The sequence below is a fragment of the Cherax quadricarinatus genome, chromosome 81 (genome assembly GCF_038502225.1).
Source record: "Cherax quadricarinatus isolate ZL_2023a chromosome 81, ASM3850222v1, whole genome shotgun sequence".
In the NCBI taxonomy this organism is placed as follows: Eukaryota; Metazoa; Arthropoda; class Malacostraca; order Decapoda; family Parastacidae; genus Cherax; species Cherax quadricarinatus.
The window spans coordinates 21,175,593-21,192,823 of NC_091372.1; the positions used below are offsets into that span (position 1 = coordinate 21,175,593).

General features: G+C 44.3%; 1 long non-coding RNA gene across 1 annotated transcript in view; it reads right to left on the minus strand.

The window, feature by feature from the left end:
- Window positions 1-8,299: 8,299 nt before the first annotated feature.
- The window catches only part of LOC128699917 (uncharacterized), a 14,400-nt gene continuing 5,468 nt past the window's right edge, over window positions 8,300-17,231 (minus strand). Inside the window, exon 3 of the long non-coding RNA XR_011394277.1 lies at window positions 8,300-9,378. This is a non-coding gene — a long non-coding RNA (uncharacterized lncRNA). The remainder of the gene's footprint in view (window positions 9,379-17,231) is intronic.

Here is a 17,231-nt window from a genome sequence, read left to right on the forward strand (position 1 = left end):
CAGGCAGGTTGGGCTCCCTTACCACAGTCTGACAATATATAGTGTTACCATCCACAAGTGTGTTTATCTTCAACCATCATATCTCCTTTCGAACCCCCACGACAAACTGGTGCCAGCGGTGTGGGCGTAAAATTGATAATTACGCTGATGTACGGAGATAAATTCTCGCAGCCGACGACGGACATTTTGTGTGGTCAGTAGGCCAATCTAGCCAAGCAAGCTTTTACCAGCCCTCTACACTGTTCACTGGTCAGTCTCTGCGTATTAGTGTTTATTTTACTATTTGCATTACCTCCGAGGGGTTGACCCAAGTTTGCAAAGTAAGCCAAGCCACTTAAGCCAGTCTGTGGTGGGGGAGTCAGCCCAAGCCCAGTTCATCCAGCCTTGCCTGCCAAGCCAGCTTTCCACCAGTGCTCATCGTTAAAAGTTATCAAGCCAGTCTGTGTGAAGGGTTAAGCAAAGCCAGCCAGCCAGCAACTAACCCAGGTGACTAACCCAGTACTCAAGCAAGCCACGTGGGTATAGTCTTCTTCATCGCTCTGTGCTTCAAGTTCCAAGCCATTCTGAGTATTTTATCATCCCTGTGGTGTTGTGGTTTTTTTTTTAAGCCAGCCTGGCTTAGAATATTCTCGTGCCTAGTGCGGGTGTCCCCAGTGTGGCTTACGCCGTTCATCCCATAGGCTCAGTCACCATGCGGTGTGTCACCACCATGCTGCCTCAACCACCCACCTCACCTACTACCACTGTTTTTGTACCCTTATCACGGCTTCTAGCATCATATTTTTAAGGACCACATAGGGGGTCAAGAGCCAGGTGTGTTCTTTCGTCAGTTTGCACCACTGTAAAAGCCTCCTGTATGAGTTCATCATCGATTTAAGCGCAAATTCTTCGATCAGGTGTGGAGAGTAGTCAGGGAACGCAGCCAACCACAAGACTCCACTACCTTCCTCCACCATCCACCTCATTTTACACCACGTTGCTACAGTGTTAATTAATAATATTTTTCATAGAGACATTTGCCAGTGTCGAGACAATTTTCTTGACTGATTTCTTAGTGACATTTAGTAACTCTTGATTAGACTCAGTGTTCATTATATACTCTTTGCAACAATGTTTTTTTTTTCTCTTCTTTCTTCAGTGTTAATTTTGGTGCTTTGTTTTGTCTGTTGTGTTGTCCTTTTTATTTACTTAAAGTAAGTACTTTAGTGTTTTTCCTTGTTGTGTGCAATATATAAGCAGTATAAATTTGTGTTTACACTTCACAATTATCTTGTGTTCACAGTATTGCAGTGAAGTAATTCAGTAACTTATTACCTTATATTCTGCATCACAACTCAGTGTTGTCTCAGTTATATTTTTTCTCCCAGCATTTGTGTATTCTTGCTGTTTTTGTTTTCATTCATTTGCCATTTTAATTTTTCTCTGTGTTGAACATTCTTGTGTTAATTCTTTTCATTTAAGCAGTGTCTAATTTGTCTTATTTCCACAGACAATAGTGCCATTATTTTGTTCAAGCAAAACAATTTTCAAAATTTTTTCATACCTCAAGTTTCATTGCAAGAAAATTATAGTATTGTGTTTATATTGATATGTTGTGTTCTGCATCACTAAGTGTTCAAACCTTTTTGTTCTGTGTTTTTGCATCTATTATTTTTATATTTCACTGAACAAATTCACTATTAGTGCAATTTTTAAGTTCTTCTTTTAAAGTAAATCATTTTTTTGCTTGTTCAGTAAGTGTTGCTTAAGCTGCAATTAAAGAGTTAAAGTGATCAATCACTTCTTTCCTTGATAGTTTTTTGTAAACTATTTTCTTGTGTTTTTTTTTTATCATTCATTGCAACATTGACTCATTTTACAATAATTCTTGTGTAAACATTGTGTTGCCATTAAAAATTTTCTTGCAGAAATTTTTATGTAGTATTGTGCAGTACTTTTGATTAGAAATTATTTGCAATATTGCTACAGTTTATTTCAGTGCAATATTCTGTGATTTCAGTTTAACATTTTCTGTGCATAATATTTTGTTCCTTGTGTGTCACTTAATATTTTTTATTTAGAATTGCTTTCCCAGTTTGTTTTAATTTGCACAAGCTTTATTGAGCCCATTTTAACATTTTTGATTGATTTATCATTTTATTGTTGAATTTCCTTATTGCACTGTGAGTAAAGACAACTCACTGTGCCATTCATTCAATTTACAGTAAATTTGAGTAAATTTGATTTAAGTAATTTCTCTTGATTTTCAAAGTGTTGCTTATTCAGTTGAGTATTTTCTTTTTTGAGTGTGAGTTTTCCTTGCTTACAGTGTGACTTGCCAATTTTTATTTACTTATGCAGAATAGGTAAGTAATTTCTACCAATTTAAGTTTACTGTGTTGCGTGTTCCTCAGTTACATTTTCTTTTATTTCTCTAAATTCTTGTTTTACATTTTGCAAACATGCCTCAAGTCTTCTCAAGCGATGCTTCAGCACATTCTGCTAGTACAACCATTAATGCATCAGTCCCAAATTCGAGTAATTCTTTATCAAACAATACACACACTCAGACTTCTAGCCTTTGCAATTTTAGTCGTGACCCTTATGACACTATGCCGTTGTTCAATGGTAACCCAGACAACCTGGAAGGATGGTTTACTGCTGTTCGTGCTAGAGCAAATGCCTCAGTAGATGGTCCTCCATCAGAAAGTTGCCTAATTAGTATCGGAAAGGAGAGTTTAGCTCGTTCACCAGCTGCCTCGCATGTCTTCAACTTGATCTGTATGAAGGACTTTCAGGATCTAACCAAGTGGCAAGATTATGAGCAATTAATCCATAACTATCTTTAACCAGTGCAAGAAACTGACCCTTTTGTTCTTAAGAAATTAGTGTGTACAGCTCCGAAGCCAGAGGAATCATTAGATGCATTTGCTCTTCATTTAAATAACCTAATGTCCTCATTTGTTAGGGCAGGTCAAAGTTCCAAGTACCTTAAAGACAATGATAAACCAGCTCTTGAGGGGCTTGCCAAATTAGCAGCATTTGGAGTCATTAAACAGCTAATGCCACCAATATCAATGTATGTGTATAATTCCAGTCCTCTAAATGCCACAATGGGACCTCCTCCAGCTCTTATCCATGTGCGTAATTTGTGTCCCGAGGGAACCTTCCCCTACCAAAGGCCTAAGTCAACCACTTTGACTACTCCTGTACCTCCTCTTGTTTGTGCTACAACCAAAACTCCAGATCTAAATCACTCGCGACAGTCATCCAAAGCTATGTCAAGAGTTAACATTTCCGTAGCACTCGTAGCATGTACAGTACCCATAGCCCAAGAACTTGCTATAATTGTGGTTACCGTGGCCACATCGCGGTAAATTGCCTGATAGTCACTAAGAGGCATCGTTATGCTTATAAGTACCAGTCCGATTTGCATTATTGTACTTATCACAGAATCCATGGCCATGACACATCCGAGTGCAATGCTCTCTATAACCTCCAGTACTCTAGATCTTCCCGTGGCCATTCCAACTGCAGAGCCAGGAGAGGAAATAGAGATCGGGGTTCTCAGAATAACCAGAACCAGCCTCATTCTTCCAATTCGAGGGAATACGAGTGCCCCAGTCTACTCATCCAGTCGTGACGTAGGTGATAATGAGTACACCATCCCTGTTCACAACTCCTTTGAAGCCTTAAGCAGTCTTGAGAATGACAATCCCACTGTTGATGTTGCTTCACACGTCTCTGACGTGGATGAATTTGGGGATGAAGTGGAACATGCCTTCTCCGATGACAACCCACCCTTCTGTTTGCACATAACTCCCAATGAAACAATAGGTCCTATAGCATAAGCATCTATTCATAATGCGCCCATTCATGTGTTAATGGACTCTGGTGCACAAGTTAATATCATCAGGTCTAGTTTGTTTAAAGAGAAGCAGTTACGACGTGTCCTCTTTGAACCAACTACTGTAACATCCCTTAGTGGAGTAGCTGGTTCCCTTCTGGGTGTCTGAGGTCAGACTTCCCTCACCTTTTCTATCCAAGGTAGAGACTTTACTGCTTCTTTCCTTGTTGTTGACCAGATTTGTTGACTGGGATTTGCTTCTATGAGAGACTTACATATTGTGCTAGACCCTTACCGATGGCATGCCCAAATTGACTTGATCATTCCATTTTGGGGTTATCAGCTTGGATCAGAGATATGCCATACTGCCACAGAGTACGATGTATGGATTAAGTCCTTACAAGCCAATGCATTTTCCAGTAGCGTACCCAAGCGGTCAGGCACTAGTAACTGTCACTCCCATCTGTGTTCCACCTACACCTTCAGACATGCAAAATAGTGTATTGCCTCAAGTGTCCGAGGATGCTCAAACTACCTTGAGTGCTCAGCCTATCCCTGCAGTGTCTGCTAGTCCAAGTAGTAGTTTCTCCACAGGGGACGCCTTGTCGGAAAATAATTACTTGAAACTAGTAATGCCATCTCTTGTTGATGTCACATGCCGTCTGCAGAAAGACATCTCTGTGTGGCTAGTGCTCTCACTAGAGTGTCTGTTGTTGTTCCTAGTGTTCCAGATGGTGATAACATCCTAGTTGACAGTGATTCCTGCAAGGTCAAGGGTTTATTTGTTGAACCTTCCTTACACATTGTAAGAGACAGTAAGATCCATTTATTCCTTGCTAACACTTCAGGTCACAGTGTTCGTCTAAGAGCAAATACCAATCTCGTTGACCTGGTTCACTATCCTTACCCTGTTCAAGTACAGGATGATGTGCCACCTGACCAGTGGGTCAGTGCTATTTCAACAGGGGAGACCTCATCCACTGCACTGGATCAATCCATTCCACCAGTTGAGAAAGACTTAGCTCCCACTGACTTCCCAGATGAAGTCAAGAGTTTGTTGACTCTGTTGAACAAACGTCGTAAAGCCATTGCCTTACCAAGTGAGAAGATGGGTATAACGAACCTGGTACTAGACCTATCTATATACCTGCATACAGAATGCCTCATTCCAAAGTTGCTGTCGCAGAAGAATTGATCAATCAAATGCTCGATGATAGAGTTATTGCACCTAGTAATTCACCCTGGAATGCACCCTTGATCCTAGTGCCTAAGAAAGATGGTACTTGGGGCCCGGTGATTGACTTTAGGAAGTTAAATGCGAAAACTATTCCCGATCGCTTCCCACTTCCTGTACTTGGTGATCTTTTATGTAACATTGGAGGTAACAGTCTTCTCGACCCTGGATTTGTTACAAGGGTTTTGGCAAGTCCCTCTTCACGAGGACAGCCAAGAGCTAACAGCATTCTCCACTCCCACAGGTCATTATCACTTCCTTTGAATGGCTTTTGGATTACAATCCTCTCCTATCACATTCTCTAGGCTCATGACCAATATCTTTAGAGGTCTTGTAGGTGAAGCACTTATGGTGTACTTAGATGACGTAATCGTCATGTCCGAAGATGCGGATACACATCTGAAAAGACTTGATATAGTACTTGGTAAGCTTGAAGAAGCCAATTTAAAGATCAAACTGTCTAAATGTCAATTTTTCAGATCAGAAATTAAGTTTCTTGGTCACGTAGTCACTCCTAGAGGGGTTACGACTTATCAAAGTAATGGCAGTATTAAATTTTCCATTCCCCAAAACTGATGATGCTGTAAGATCCTTTGTGGGTCTAGCATGTTTCTATAGATCTTTCATTGCTAATTTTTCTTCAATAGCAGCTCCTCTAACTGAATTGCTTAAGAAAGATGCTCCTCTCATTTGGACCTTCCATCAAAAAAGAGTATTCCAGACACTAAAAGAAAAGCTAAAGTCTACTCCCATTTTGAAATTCCCAGATTTTTCTAAGCCCTTCTATCTGACAACTGATGCTAGTTCAATTGGCATAGGTGCCGTACTAGCTCAGAAGACTGATGGCAAGTACAACGCAGTTGCATTTGCTAGTAGAGGCCTCACGAAGGCTGAACATAATTATACAGTAATGGAGCAAGAAGCTTTAGCAATAGTATTGTCTTTAAAGCACTTCCAAGACATTATTTACCAGTACCCTGGTCATGTCTTGATAGACCATGCACCACTGATACCTTTATTCCAGAATAAACAACCTACTGGAAGGTTAGCCAGATGGACCTTGACAATCCAAGAGTTCAATCCTACTTTTGAACATTTACCTGGCAAGTCAAATGTAGTCACAGATGCTTTATCATGACACATTAGTATAGTAACCACAGACCCTCCATTTACTGCCGAGGATGTAAAGAATGCCCAAAGAACAGATCCCATGTGGTCTGATGTGATTCAATTCCTGCACCAGGAAGATCTTATTCTGACTGTGAAGCCACCAGCACCCATTAGTGACTTTGTAATGAGTCAAGAATTACAGTATCCAACTGCCGAGTTGGGTACTCCAAGCAGAAGAGTATACCAGTTAGTAATTCCACAGTCATTACTGAATGTAGCTCTACAGTTAGTTCATGATACACCAGGTGTTGCACACCCTGGTATGGATCGTTCTGTGAAACAAGCCAGAATGAAGTACTTTTGGCCACATATGACATCTGACATTTCAGAGTATGTTAAGAAATGTAGTGTTTGCATGCAGCATAAAGGAAATGTCAATGATCCTAATCCAATCCAGGTGTATCCAACTACTAGCGAACTGTGGGAAAGAGTTGCGCTAGATTTGTGATCCAATTTTAAATGTTCCCTCCAAGGCAACAAACATGTGTGTTATGGTAGACCATTTCACCAGATATTGCGAGTTAGTTCCTATTGCAGATAAGACTGCCGAGACAGTAGCTAAAGCATTTAAAGAACGCATTATCTGCAGGCATACCACCCCTAAGTCCTTAGTAACAGATAATGGAGGTGAATTCTGTAGTGAGATTCTTGAGAATTTGTGTACCTTGTACAAGATCTCTAAATCCATCATTGTTCCTCATCATCCTGCCAGCAATGAGTTAGCTGAACGAACCAATAAAGTGCTTGATGTCTTGAGAGCCACTATCAACCCCAATAGTGAAACTTGGGATGAAGTTATTCCAGGTGTTCAATGTGCCATAAATTCTGCTTACAATGCTTCCATAGGTGACACTCCACATTATGCACTGTACGGTGTAGAGATGAGTTTACCCTATGAGTTGTTATATTTCACTCCAAAATCCAATTACAACCCTGATGATTTCGTAGCAACTCATACCAGCATAGCTCAAAGTATTTTTAGAAGAATCCATGAAACATTTCATAAATCAACAGCAGAATTTACTAGAGTAACTAATAGCCATGCTAAGCCTATTAAAGTAGGTTCGAGAGTAATGCTGACCAATTTCAACAAAACATCCACAATGCCTAAGCTCGATGTTTGTTGGCCCTTATCGAGTTGAACATATCACGGGCAATAAGTATAAGGTTAGAGAAATTAGTACTGGTAAGTACAAAGAATCACATTAAGATCATATGAAATTAGTATGCGATGTTGATATTGCTACCCAGACTAATGTGACAGATACTGACAATCCTCTCGACTCTGCACCCTATACCTCAAATACTCAAGTCAGATAATCAACCCAACTGTCGTTATTCTTTGCATACTCGACAAGTAATGAGAAACCCACAAGTATCTTTTGTAGATACTCGTTCAGATTGTCCTCAGTCAAAGCATGTCTTAACCATTGCAGAAGAATTTGATCCACCCAAAGATGATAACCATTCTGCATATGTAAGCCTTACCCTCGCAGAATTGGGTTTAAATGTACATAGTCTGTATAATTAGATGTCCAAGATGAATGAAGTTCTCAACTGTGTGTTTTGTTATCAGCTGATCAGTTTTCAAAATATTTTTTTCCGTGTTCACCTTCCCTCCGAATTAGGAGAAATTAACAGTAATGATCTGTGTGCACCAGATTTGCCGTTAATTCCACCTTGTATATATATTTATTCTTCCTCAGAATCCGTAGAGTGCACGAATACAAATCGATCGATCAATTCCATTCTTATTGTACAATGATTTGTTCTTATAAGTCATAATGCATTACGTTAAAACTCATTACATTAACATCCATAATGATACCATCCATTAGTTCTAAGTTACATATGTCTTTGTTATTGTATAGAATCAGCCCAGAACCACCTGCCTGTTCAGCCTATAGAATAGTAGTGTATGTCGAGACGACATACGTAACATGACCGACCTGTCAGCATAGTTGCTTATCCCCCTTACACGTGTTGTATAGCTTAGCCGAGTATCATAGTACCATCCATGTGTTTTATATAGACAATCCCTACTAGGCCTAGTGATTGTATGACGTCACGGGATGCGGCATGAGTGGGGTGCGCTACCTCGCTCTCAGTCCACGCTTAGACCTACCAGGCAGCTACAGGCAGGTTGGGCTCCCTTACCACAGTCTGACAATATAGTGTTACCATCCACAAGTGTGTTTATCTTCAACCATTATATCTCCTTTCGAACCCCCACGACACTGAGGATGTCAATGTATTATGTACATTTTTGTGTATTTATGTAGGATGTTGGTTGTGTTTAATTTGTCTTAGTGCAATATTAGATTATAACAGTACCAGTGTGGTTTTTGTCATAACATGTACCACTAAATTTCACATACGTATGTTTTGTAAATGCAGTTTTAAATAACAAAAAAGTCGATCTAAATATATTTTACGCAAGTTTAGAATAACTTAATAAAGTATGAAATATATTTTTTTGTTAGGTTCTGAATGATTTTTGCGAAATTATTGCATACACAAATTTCCACTTGCCTTATTCCACAAGAAGTGTTGCTATTTAAGCCCAAATCAAAAGTTTTACCTATTCAGCACTACATATATATGCAGGGCGTTTTAAAGTGATGGACCGACTAATGCTGCACTGTAATGCTCCATATGTATACTTTAAAACATTAGTAATAAACATTTATATTCATTTGTGTAAGCAAGTTTTGTAAGCATTGTGCGCAGTTACTGTCTTGCATATGAAGAATGGATATAAATACATTACTCATTATATTGGTCTCACAGCCCACAAAATTTGTTAGGAAAAATATTACAAGAGAAAAACATTGAATAAAAGTATAAATAATAATACGGAGAGCAGCAGAAGTCGCCGATGTTGCCGCCATTCATTAACTTTGGTCAACTTCATGTCTATGTCGGTAAGTACTGATCCCAACAAAATTGTTTTATAACACTCACAGTAGCAGTTGGACTAGTGGTCGTGACAGTACTAGTGGGAGCACTAGTGGTAGTGGCAGTGCTAGTTGTAGTATCAGTACTAGTGGTAGTGGCAGCACCTTTGTCATAACTAGGACCACACCTCAGGGAAGAACCAGCAAACCATCATTACTGCTCAACGACGCACCACTGGACACACACAAGTCTGTCAACAATGAACCTCGTTAATGCAACTATCCACACATATGGAGGTTTCAATAACCACTAAGATCGATTAACATCAGTGACTTAAGTGACACTGATGTTAAAGAAATTACTTACATTGCGTATTTCTATACACAGACATTTTTATACACCTAACATACCTGATAAAAAAGCAATTAAATGTATAATTTAACGAAAGTCGCGCTATTAATTCTAAAGTCTGTTATATACAATGCTTATTGTATCTAAAAAAAAAAAAAAAGTCACACCACAAGGATGAGCATCTGTACTATTGGCTCTTGCTCTTGGTCCCTGCCTTGTAACCAACAGTCCATCCACACCATCACGGACACTAATTTAGAAAGAAGAGCTGCAGCAGCTTAATTAGTGGTATTCTTGTATCCCATAGAGATACCTTTCAAAACCTATACAGTAGTGCCCTGTTATCCCAGGGACGCACCAACAACTACCATGGATACCAGAAACCTTGGATAGTAACAAACACTATATTTAAGTGGTTTTGGCTTACCTCCAATATCCCTCGCTGACCCCCCTGGACACCCTCTGACCTCCACTACACTCCCTTTGACCTTCCCTGGCCACCTCCACTCCCTGGCCACCTCCACTGGGGCCCCCCTCCACTGGCCACCTCCACTGGCCACCTCCACTGCCCCCGGGGCCCCCCTCCCTGGCCACCTCCACTGCCCCCGGGGCCCCCCCTCCCTGGCCACCTCCACTGCCCCACGGGGCCCCCCCTCCCTGGCCACCTCCACTGCCCCCGGGGCCCCCCCTCCCTGGCCACCTCCACTGCCCCCGGGGCCCCCCTCCCTGGCCACCTCCACTGCCCCCGGGCCCCCCCCCCCTCCCTGGCCACCTCCACTGCCCCCGGGGGGGCCCCCCCTCCCTGGCCACCTCCACTGCCCCCGGGGCCACCTCCACTGCCCCCGGGCCCCCCCCTCCCTGGCCACCTCCACTGCCCCCTGGGGGGACCCCCCCTCCCTGGCCACCTCCACTGCCCCCGGGGCCCCCTGTCCCTGGCCACCTCCACTGCCCCCGCCCCCCCTCCCTGGGCCCCCCCCCCACCCTGGCCACCTCCACTGCCCCCGGGGCCCCCCCCTCCCTGGGCACCTCCACTGCCCCCGGGGCCCCCCCTCCCTCGCCACCTCCACTGCCCCCGGGGCCCCCCCTCCCTGGCCACCCCCTGCCCCCTGGCCACTGCCCCCGGGGGGCCACCTCCACTGCCCCCGGGCCCCCCCTCCCTGGCCACCTCCACTGCCCCCGGGGCCCCCCCTCCCTGGCCACCTCCACTGCCCCCGGGGCCCCCCTCCCTGGCCACCCCCTGCCCCCGGGGCCACCTCCACTGCCCCCGGGGCCCCCCCGCCCGGGCCACCTCCACTGCCCCCCCTCCCTGGCCACCACCACGGCCCCCGGGGCCCCCCTCCCTGGCCACCTCCACTGCCCCCGGGGCCCCCCTTCCTGGCCACCTCCACTGCCCCCGGGGCCCCCCCTCCCTGGCCACCTCCATTGCCCCCGGGGCCCCCCCTCCCTGGCCACCTCCACTGCCCCCGGGGCCCCTCCCAGGCCACCTCCACTGCCCCCGGGGCCCCTCCCTGGCCACCTCCACTGCCCCCGGGGCCCCTCCCTGGCCACCTCCACTGCCCCCGGGGCCCCTCCCTGGCCACCTCCACTGCCCCCGGGGCTCCCCCCCCTCCCCTCCCCCTGTGGCCCCTCCCAGGCCACCTCCACTGCCCCCGGGGCCCCTCCCAGGCCCCCTCCCCGGCCCCCGGGGCCCCTCCCTGGCCACCTCCACTGCCCCCGGGGCCCCTCCCTGGCCACCTCCACTGCCCCCGGAGCCCCTCCCTGGCCACCTCCCCTCCCCCTGTGGCCCCTCCCTGGCCACCTCCACTGCCCCCGGGGCCCCTCCCTGGCCACCTCCACTGCCCCCGGGGCCCCTCCCTGGCCACCTCCACTGCCCCCGGGCCCCCCCTCCCTTGCCACCTTCACTGCCCCCGGGGCCCCTCCCTGGCCACCTACACTGCCCCCGGGGCCCCTCCCTCGCCACCTCCACTGCCCCCGGGGCCTCTCCCTCGCCACCTCCACTGCCCCCGGGGCCTCTCCCTGGCCACCTACACTGCCCCCGGGGCCCCTCCCTGACCACCTACACTGCCCCCGGGGCCCCTCCCTGACCACCTACACACCCCCGAGGACCCTTCCCTGACCGCTGGACCCAACAGTAGGCTTCACCTGTAGAGTCAACAACAGCAGCATGTGATGGTCGTACCAGCACCAACAGTTCACCGCTGCTCTAAGGTTGATCGTCCGTCTCCACTGCGGTGGACGTTCTTCGTAAGACGCATCGCCGCCTCCAGCGCTCCGTCCATCACAACCCTGCAACATTTTTTCAAAACAGTTTGCCACCAATATATTGCAACCAAAATAAAAGATATACTTCCATCTCTCGAACCCTGAAGAACAAACGGCTTATATACAGTGAACAGAAAAAATAGAAGAAACACTTCTGCCATCACTCACGCAACTCCAGAATATATACCATTATGCCACCCACAAAATAAAAGAAGAAATACTTCAGCCATCACTCAAATTACTCCAGAATTATACAATGTTATGATCAACAGCCATTTACTTTAATAAAGACTTTAGTGACTAATTTATTACAAATAATATAGATCATTTAGTGACTACCAATTTCAAATAAAATATTAAATGAGCAACTGGGCCATTTTTCCCCTTGTATAAAAATATTTTTTGGCCTCTTGTTACGACCAACTAGACCATTTACCAGCAGGCTAAAATTACCCTCATTTATCACGTTATTTCTGCCTTAATGTACAATTATAGGTTATCAATTATATCAAGTATACTAGAATAATCCAACAATAATTTAAACTATAATTTACCTCATCTAGGTCATTATTTAGACTGATAATTCGTCTTTTTTTCCTTGATCGAAAATGAGCCAATTTTATTCCCGAGAGGAAGGCGATCACCCTCCTCCATTATTTATCTTATTTCTCCCTTAAAGCACAATTACAAGTGATATAAATTATATACAATTGTACTCTGATAATTCAGGTATAACCAACACTATAATTTACCTCATCTGGTTCATTATTTCGTTGTAAATATCGTCTTTGAACTTGGTGCTGTAGTCTTGATCTTCCTTCTTGATGGTCGTTTTATTTACCTTCTGACAGCTGGCTTTGAACTGACCAGTCAACGTCCACTTCACCCGGCAGCCTCGGCCAATCAGCATACGGGAAGGCCAGCCTCTCCACCAATCACCGTCCACCACTGAGAATCTTACGCATTTCTCACATATTATTTTTTTCATACTTTATTTAAAACGTTTCACAATACAAGTAGCTATAAAGTATAATAAACTGGCCACTAAATGGCTATAGGCAAAACTCCCAAATTACAATCCCTCCTCCGAAAATAAATACACCAATCTTAAGACAATATCACCCAACACACCTCACAATATTTACGCTAGACTCACAATGTACAGTAATATGAATCCAGTGTGCAACACAGTTGACGCTTCACTCCTCCCCTTGCACTCTCACACACACACTTCACTCCCCCTTCTTGCACTCTCACACACACACACTTCACTCCCCCCTTCTTGCACTCACACACACACTTCACTCTTCCCCTTCTTGCACTCTCACACACACACTTCACTCCCCCCTTCTTGCACTCTCACACACACACTTCACTCCCCCTTCTTGCACTCTCACACACACACTTCACTCCCCCCTTCTTGCACTCTCACACACACTTCACTCCCCCCTTCTTGCACTCTCTCACACACACTTCACTCTTCCCCTTCTTGCACTCTCACACACACACATGAAACCTATAACCACATTCACTAATCTGTAAATCAGAACATTAAGTAACCTCAATTTAGAACATCCTGACTCATCTTGTCATTAGATGGAAAAGTGTTTACAATCATTGATGTTGCAGGAAAACCAAAATCATAATGTCTTAAAAGACTAGAACACAACGAGAGAGAGAGAGAGAGAGAGAGAGAGAGAGAGAGAGAGAGAGAGAGAGAGAGAGAGAGAGAGAGAGAGAGAGAGAGAGAGGACATGTCACAGTGTGCTCCACAAATTTTCTTAATATTACTTAACTACATGGGTTGGTGAGGAAAAAAACTGTTCAGTGGCCTAGTACTTCCTACAAAACATTTATTAATACAAGTAAGCCAACTCTTCCATAGAAGTGAATATAAGAGAAATAGTGACAGTAAAGAGTGTTTTGGTGTACAATGTGGTGAGAGTGAGTGGAAGGGCAGACCTAGGAGTGACGTCACTATTACCTTCACAGTGAACATCTATTATTATGTCTCTATGTACTAACAGCTGGGTGCTTTATGACAACGTGACTTAAGAACATAAGAACATAAGAAAGAAGGAACACTGCAACAGGCCTACTGACCCATGCAGAGCAGGTTCATGTCCCCCCAGGATTAGACCAATGACCCCCCGGATTAGCCTAATGACCCACCCAGTCTGGTCACCTCCACTCAAGGATGGAGCACTGCACCAGACCCAGCAGCACAAGCTACTCAGGTCCAACTCACACCCACCCACACCCACTCATGTATTTATCTAACCTATTTCTAAAACTACACAACGTTTTAGCCTCAATAACTGTACTCATCCACAACTCTATTACCAAACCAGTGCTTTCCTATATCCTTCATGAATCTGAATTTTTCCAACTTGAAACCATTGTTGTGAGTCCTGTCTTGGCTGGAAATTTTCAGCACGCTATTTATATCCTCTTTATTTATTCCTGTTTTCCATTAATACACCTCGATCATATCCCCCCTAATTCTACGCCTTTCGAGAGAGTGCAGAGTCAGGGCCCTCAGTCTATCCTCATAGGGAAGATTTCTGATACATGGGATCATCATTGTCATCCTCCTCTGTATGTTTTCCAGGGTATTTATATCCATTCTGTAATACAGTGACAAGAACTGAGCAGCATAGTCTAAATGAGGCCTAACCAAGGATATATAGAGTTGAAGAACAACCTGAGGACTTCTATTATTTATACTTCTAAATATGAAGCCAAGAATTCTGTTAGCTTTATTGCAAACACTAATGCATTGTTGTCTTGGTTTTAGGTTACTGCTAACCAGAACTCCTAAATCCTTTTCGCAATCAGTAGTATTAAGATCTACATTATTTAGTTTGTATGTGGCATGGTTATTTAACTGTCCAACATATAGAACTTTGCATTTGTCAATATTAAACTGCATCTGCCACTTCTCCGACCATTGCATCAGTCTATTCAAATCCTCCTGGAGTGCTCTAGTGTCCTCATTAGAATGAATTGGACGGCCTATTTTGGTGTCATCAGCAAATTTGCTTATGTCGCTATTTTTTTGTACAATGCAACAGAGTGATTTGTGTAGCATCTTCCTATAGTGAAAACGTGGATAACATAAACAGTGTTTATTAAGTGATAGTGAAAAGACAACACTTCCAGCTTCCCGGCCCACTGCCTGCCCTCATCCTCCCTCACTACCCACCCCGTTATAAATACCCTCACGATACCACCACCCACCCTCACTCTCTCCTGTGAACTTCATTGTAAACCTACAATCCTCCTCTGTGATGACTTCACATCTCAAAATAGCAAGAATATCTTCGCTGTCTGGCTATTGTCCCAGTAGTTACTGCAGTGTTTGTGGGTATACTACATAGGACAAAATACTTCTTAGATGTAAGGAGCCTACTTGTTCCAACTACTGCCACACAGATCGCATTCCAGAAGAAGAATTATGTTGCAGTCAGGTTGAAAATCTCAGAAAATTGAAGGATATCCATACTCCTGTGGTATATGTGGAAACAAACTTGGTGCTACAGGAGGAAGGTTCAGAAGTACCTCAGGGACCCTTGTCCAAAGATCAAGACTGCCCTTATGGGCTGTTTTGTAAAGCTACTCAAATGATTAGATAACCATCAAGCTATTGTAGAAGGCCAGTGCAAGCCTACATCAAGCGACATAAGCTGCTCAGCTGATGGTGACACTATTGACAAAGACTGGAAGTCCCACGCTGAGCTTAACTCAGGGGTAAATAACTGGTGGAATTTTGTCGTCGCTAAGGCCCCCACAGATTGACAGAGTCAATCCTAACACAATTCCTGTGACCACCACAGAGGGAGCAGATCCTCTTTCCAGCAACGAAGTAAGCCTTGGATCTGTTAATTCTCCTGCACCTGACATCTCTGCTTTAGCACCTGCCAGTACACTAGACAGAGCACATACCATCTCTGATCCTACACCTGTCAGCACACCTGCCGACATTATTCCAACATCTGGCAGAAGTGCTTCATCGGCAAGTACTGAGTCAGGATTTTCCCCACCAGAGATTGGTGCAGTTAATAATCAGGGAACTATCACTACACCTGAACACCTAATAGGCCAAAGTACGAACAGCAAGGGCACACTTGTCAGAACTGCACAGGGGCGTGGTAGAGGACGTGGTAGAGGACGTGGAAGAGGACGTGGAGGAGGAAGACATCTACAGCCGTCTCACCTTCCACCAACACAGTCCCAGAGACAGAACCTGCGGACAAATCAGCAAAACACAAGGAGTGCAACAAATAATAGTCCACCCTCCCAGGCACCTAGGCAGAGCTCTCGCTGTCACCGGAAGGGGCACACCACCAACAACTGCTTGCGAGATACGAGGTGCAATTACTGCCACAAGAAAGGACATCAGGAGGACCAGTGTGGGAAGAAAAAGGAACTTGATGTTTAAGTTGTCGTTCCTGCACTAAACGTCTCAAAAGTACTTTCACAAGCTAACACCAGAGTCGCCATCGCTTCTACCACTTCAATAAAGGATCTAACCAGGACAAAACCCAAGCACCACGAACCAGTCAATGCAGGAGTTTACACTATACCCTGTGGAGGCTGTGACAAGATCTACGTAGGTGAAACAGCAAGAAACCTCGACACCCGCCTCAATGAACACATATACGCATGCAGGAACGACAACTTAAACAACGCCTGTGTACAACACCGAAATTCCACCAATCATCTTATGAAATTCAGAGACGCCCAATTAGTGATAAAAGAAACTAATTTCCGCACACGCAAGTGCCTTGAATCAGCACTGATCGCTGTTTCGAATACAATTAAACAAAACAACGGCAGCTTCACCATCTCCGAAGTCTTAGCAAGAATCCTCCTGAAAACAGTAAACCCTGCCATCACATAGTCTCTCCTGTTATACTACACAAAGCACAGAGAGTGAACACTGAAACAAGCTGCCTCTTTCCAGTTTATATTTGTCCAACCTATTTTTATGTTACCCAAGTAATAGCTTTTATATCCTTTTACTCATGTACGAATTAATTGCTCTACCATATTGTTTTACTTTTGTCACTACCACTACTACTACTACTACTACTACTACTACTACCACTACCACTAGTGAACATCGAAATGGTACCTCACTAGTATTCACCTCACTCTGAGCCTTTATATACCCTCTGTGTCCATGTATTGTTTGTAATGGCTTGATAAAGCTCCTGGAGAGCGAAACGTTGCCACAATAAATGTCACATTAGTTGCACTTGTGTCCTTTTACTTTACATATTGTCGGTAATTCTACCAACTTTATTACAAAAAGGAACTTGATAGACAGGACCACCTGTTTAGAGACCTGTTCTCAGAACAAACCAGTAAGATCTCTGAATTGGTGAACACACTCACACATCACCCACTCAGCTATTCCTATCTCAGCCCAGCAGGTGGTACTGTGCCTTATACAAGACCACAGACCTACATCCCTGCAGCTGCCTC